Source organism: Oncorhynchus mykiss, chromosome 15 (genome assembly GCF_013265735.2).
Source record: "Oncorhynchus mykiss isolate Arlee chromosome 15, USDA_OmykA_1.1, whole genome shotgun sequence".
NCBI classification, from domain to species: Eukaryota; Metazoa; Chordata; class Actinopteri; order Salmoniformes; family Salmonidae; genus Oncorhynchus; species Oncorhynchus mykiss.
Genome location: NC_048579.1, coordinates 49,034,268 through 49,040,267, shown reverse-complemented (window position 1 = coordinate 49,040,267; position 6,000 = coordinate 49,034,268). Strand labels below are relative to the sequence as shown.

At 45.4% G+C, this 6,000-nt stretch overlaps 1 pseudogene; it reads right to left on the bottom strand.

The window, feature by feature from the left end:
• Positions 1 to 3,481: 3,481 nt before the first annotated feature.
• LOC118938893 lies at positions 3,482 to 4,276 on the bottom strand (annotated as a pseudogene).
• Positions 4,277 to 6,000: the final 1,724 nt, after the last annotated feature.

The window sequence follows — 6,000 nt, the reverse complement described above, 5'->3', positions numbered from 1 at the left end:
AGGATGAATAGGTTGTGGAAGATGATGTGTTTGATCTCAACTCTATAATCCCATTGTTCTATGAGGTATCTGTCAGAATAGGTTTCTTGAGTTATTGTTAAAGATGAGAATGTGTTTGATGTCAACTCTATATAATCGGATGTACTATACGTGATATGATGGGTACTGTTTGTTCTCAGGAGAGGGTGAAGTGATTCTGTGGGACTGGGCAGCCAAAGGCAGCACTGGATCTGATTATCCCTCCTCTTCTTTGCCATTCCTCCTCAAGTACTAGTCTTTTTCCAGAGACGCACCACACGCACCATTACACTCTGCAATATGTCTACCATGTGTGAGACTCTTACCCAGTACTGTGCTATACTGTGCGCTCTCCTGCCAAAAGCTCCATCTTCTTCTAAGGCAGAAAATACTTTACTAAACATGTCATATAAGTCCTTTCTGCTATCTAAGATTTCACAAAATCTTCCTTCATATACCCTGTAAGACTACCGTTAAACCCATATCACTAACATGTAATCTATAACCCTGTAATAACAAGAACAACCCCGTAATAACATCTCAGTAATATTACTCATCTACAGCCCTCTAAGCCGCATGTGCACATGTGTGTTTTGCATGTCTGTGCAACGGATCCACCGTGTGCCTCTCCCGTTATTATAGGAGTCTGCTGTGATATTAACAGGGTTAGTAAGTGCCCGTACCCACCCTCCTCCAGGCCACCGGTCTAGCTAAAACGACCGTCAGTATTGGCCTTGTGGTGATAGATTTGCTATGTTTCTTTTAAAGGTATTTGTTTTGGCCATATCTTGTTCCTAATCAATGCAATGCTAGGTGCTGACATGTTTACAGTTCTCCTTATCCAAAACAACCATGAGTGAGGGAAGGAGAAACTGAGGAGGGAAAAAAACAGATTGGAATGGTTACAAACTGTAGAGAGAAGGAGAGTAAAACGGAGAGTTAGCGAAAGAGTGTAGGGAAGTCAGAGAGACAAATAGAGGGGTATGGGGAGAGCGAGAGAGCTTGACAGACCTATAAAAGACGGACTGAGTACGATGTATAGTTTAGATATATGCCATTTTGGTCTTAGGCAGGATGTGACTCCACCCTAATGTCTTTACAATTAACGTTTTGGGGTCATTCCATCTCCACTGCCATCTGTACTTCCTGCCTCCAAAACAATGTATGTCCTTTTCCTGTCCTGTCCTGTTTGGCTTCCTACTGGGACGTAGCGTCCAATCCCAGAAGACCACCTGGCCGCTACACACCCTCAACCCCAGAGACTGGGCCAGCTCTCTCTCTCTCCTCTCTGTGTGTGATGTGTTTGTTGAGTAACTTTTACAACAGAAAATAACCAAGTGGGACACAGGAGTACCATTTCAATAAATTTAGTGAAAGTCAAGCTCGAGAGATACAAAACAATAATGATGTCATCTGAGTGGTCAATCAAGGTTTAACACAGAGTTTTTATTCTATGCCTATGCTTTCACTGTGCCGAACACTAAACGGTCTCTCTCTTCTTATCTCTATCAATCTCTCCCTTCTCTCTCACTTCATCTCCCTCTCTACATGTGGTCTCATAACTGGCTCAACCTTTCTCTCAGAGAGAGTCCAGTAATTTTTAAGTACCAGTGTGCTGACCTTTGACCCCCCCCCCCCCCCCCCCCCCCCCCAGCGTTTCCCTTTCTGACTGGGCATCTCTGGCTCTGCTCAGCGTTGCATTACACAGAGCTCTGTTGGTGTCAACCGGTGCTTGTCTCATAGATCTAGAGTTTGTATCAGTGCATGTTTGTCTATATATTGTGAAGGGGGTCATGTTGAAGTTCAGAGTCGGCAGGGGAAGGATATGGAATGGCCTATAAGTAGATGCTGGACTGAATTTGATATGCAAGTGATGATGATCATCATCAATGGAGTGTTGTGACATTGCGGTATAGTAAGTCAGTTTACCCTTCTTCTTTACCCCACTCAGCTTGTGTACATCAGTCCCTGAGAGACACCCGAGTCTCCCTGCAGTTCCCCAAGTCCAAAGAACAGACCCCCTCCTCCTCCTTTTGGACCCTCCAGTCCACACATCCTGATCATTTTTTTTTTTTGAATTTGAGTCGTTTAGCAGACGCTCTTATCTAGAGCGACTTATAGGAGCAATTAGGGCTAAGTGCCTTGCTCAAGGTCACAAAAACATATTTTTCACCTAGTCGGCTCTGTGATTTGAACCAGTGATCGTTCGGTCACTGGCCCAACACTCTTAACCTCTAGGCTACTGATAATGATAATAATAATTAGGTGGGTATCACGCCCTGACCTTAGTTATCTTTGTTTTCTTTATTATTTTGGTTAGGTCAGGGTGTGATGAGGGTGGTTTGTTTAGTTTTTGTATTGTCTAGGGGTTTTGTGTTTATATGTCTGTGTTTATAACAGGCAACTACACATAGACAAGAACCCACAAATACCCTAGGAAAAATGGCTACCTAAACATGGTTGCCTAGATTGGTTCTCAATCAGAGGCAGCTGTTTATCATTGTCTCTGATTGGGGACCATGTTTAGGTAGCCATTTGTCTTCACTGATATTTTCAACCTGTCCCTTACTGAGTCTGTAATACCAACATGTTTCAAGCAGACCACCATAGTCCCTGTGCCCACGAACACTAAGGTAACCTACCGAAATGACTACTGACCCGTAGCACTCACATCTGTAGCCATGAAGTGCTTTGAAAGGCTGGTCATAGCTCACATCAACATCATTATCCCAGAAACCCTAGACCCACTCCAATTTGCATAACGCCCCGACAGATCCACAGATACAATCTCTATTGCACTCTACATTGCCCTTTCCAACCTGGACAAAAGGAACACCTATGTGAGAATGCGAATCATTGACTACAGCTCAGCATTCAACACCATGGTGCCCTCAAAGCTCATCACTAAGATAAGGACCCTGGGGCTAAACACCTCCCTCTGCAACTGGATCCTGGACTTCCTGACAGGCCGCCGCCAGGTGGTAAGGGTAGGTAACAACACATCTGCCACACTGATCCTCAACATGGGGGCCCCTCAGGGGTGCATGCCCAGTTCCCTCCTGTATTCCCTGTTCACTCATGACTGCATGGCCAGGCACGACTCCAACACCATCAAGTTTTCCGACGACACAACAGCCTGATCACCAACGAAGATGAGACAGCCTATAGGGAGGAGGTCAGAGACCTGGCCGTGTGCTGCCATCATAACAACCTCTCCCTCAACGCGATCAAGTCAAAGAAGATGATTGTGGACTACAGGAAATGGAGGACTGAGCACACCCCCCATTCTCACCGACAGGGCTGTAATAGAGCAGGTTGAGAGCTTCAAGTTCCTTGGTGTCAACATCACCAACAAACTAACATGTTCCAAACACACCAAGACAGTCGTGAAGAGGGCACGGCAAAGCCTATTCCCCCTCAGGAGACTGAAAAAACTTGGCATGGGTTCTCAGATTAGTAATCTTCACTGTGTGCGCAGCTCGGTACGCGAGATGGTGCTGACGATGCTGCCTGAACTCTTCCCGATCAGCCTATTCTTGGTCACAAGTGCCATCACAATCGTGCTCTTCTGGGTCTAGTACTTTATGTTCAGCCAGATTGATCGGCAGATGAAGCTGTAGCAGAGCATGAGCACAGCCACGGCCACGAGGAAGATGCCCACGGTGCTCCAGGTGATGTAGGCGAGCACACCCCACGGCTGGATGAAGTGTACCCAGCAGTCATACACGGCCGAGCCCGGGCGGACCTCGCTCAGGGAGAAGTTAAAATACTGGGACATGCTCAGGGCAAGACTACACACCCAGGTGGCCCCGATCATCAAGTAGGAGCGCTGCGTGGGCTAGTGAAGGGTCTGCATCGGGTGACATATGGCGATGTAGTGGTCCAGCGTCGTCATTACCAACATGTAGGTGGACACGAACATCCCTCGCACCTGCATGTACTTGATGATGCGACACAGGAAGTCAGGCCCACAGGAAGTCAGAGCTGTGGCAACCTGGAAAAAGGCCACTACCAAGTCCGCGAGGCTCAGGTGTTTCATTAACAGGTGTATGTGCAAGGACTTCCGTCGGATCATGTACATGGCCAGCAGCACGCTCAGGTTACCCACCACAGCCACGACGAATGTCACGCTAAGCACCGTGATCTCGATCTTGGCAACCTCCTCGTCCCGGCCAAACGGGTCGCTGGAGTTCCCAGGGTCTTCCATCATCACCGGCTTGCCGGTGGGGTCGAAGCCTATCTTCAAATCGTCATCCATGAGGTTGAGTGAGCTCCGGAGAAGTGCATGGCTGTCCCGAACCCATCCGATCACCCGCTGCCACCTGGCTGCATTGAGAACCTGTGAGTTTGTTTTAAATTTTAGACATTTCTTAGAGTCTATCGTCTACATAAACTCGCTGTTTCCGCACAGATCGTCAGATGTGTTGGCTTGGCAAAGATGTGGAGCACTTCATGGAATGAAACTGTATCTGTGCGCAGTCGCCACCAACCCTTTTTAAATAATGTATACCCCAGAGACCGCCCCCACATCGCCAACCGCCTCTAAACATCCTTGGACACAAAAACAACAGCAGAGAGAAACAACATGTATGGAAAACATTATTGTTTGCATGGGTGGACCAAATCCCCTAGCTGACAAGGTAAAAATATGTATTTCTGCCCCTGAACAAGGCAGTTAACCCACTGTTCTCTGGTAGGCCGTCATTGTAAATAAAATTTGTTCTTAACTGACTTGCCTAGTTAAATTGAAAAAATATAAATCATGTCCAATTTTAAATTCATATTAACACCTCCTTCAGAATATGCTTTGGCAATATTTTGAGTGGAAAAGACTCCAGTGGTCAAACATAATTCATATATTCACCAAACATCTATTATTATTCTTTGTAGACTGAAATGTCACTGTTGTAGGCATGATACAGCTTGTGATATCTAGACTTGCACTGGCAAAACAATACGTTACATTAGCTACCTAAATGTGACCTGAGCTCCACTGAGGAGTAATAGAGAATGGAGACTTTTAACTTGAAAACGTACAGGATACCTCTTTAATTTGTCCCTAATTCCGTGTTTGTTTGTGTAGCACTCCTCACAGGCCATTTGGTGTAAATAATTTTTGTTGGTGAGATGAAACTGCCACAGCTCTGAAAGGTAATATTGTACGTCAGAATTGCAACAAAATATTTGTTCAAGCCTAAAATGTTAGTCCGTAATCGTAACATGGTGTTAGTATGTTCACACATTAAATTTCAAGTTTATGTTTCATGCATGGATTTTCTTACGATCCCAAAAATGTACGTATGGATTTTATTACGATCCTAACGATATGTACTTCAACCTTTTGTCAGCTATCCGGCTCCATACTTCAGCCTCAAACTGAACTGTCAAACCAAAGCGTTCTCATCCCTCGGCATCTAAACCTGACTGCTTACTGGACATCGGTACCTTCAGCTTCATACATCAGACTCAGATTGTTCCTGTGCATGCCACACCATATTGACATGCAAAAAAGGTTATGTACTCAACGGCAAATGTTACTGGATATTAGCAAGAACTGGAACACACTGTTGTACACGTCAATTCAGAGCATCCCAAACATGTTCAATGGGTGACATGTCTGGTGAGTATGTAAGCCATGGAAGAACGGTGACATTTTCAGCTTGCAGGAATTGTGTGCAGATCCTTTGAGATATGGGGCCGTGCATTATCATGCTGAAACATGAGGTGATGGCGGCAGATGAATGGCACGACAAAGGCTCTTGTCACGATATGCAATTGTGCATGTTGTCCGTAGTTTATGCCTTCCCATACCTAAGCATACTCAAAATCCAAGATGAAGTAGCAGTCAGACTTCTTTGTCCTGTCGTGTCCCTTGTATATATCGTTTTGCATATTTTTCGTCGCATTTCCTTTAAAATATTTTGCTAAACCTCAACATCTAAATACTCTCCTGCAACCCGCATCACCCAATGTGGCGTGGAT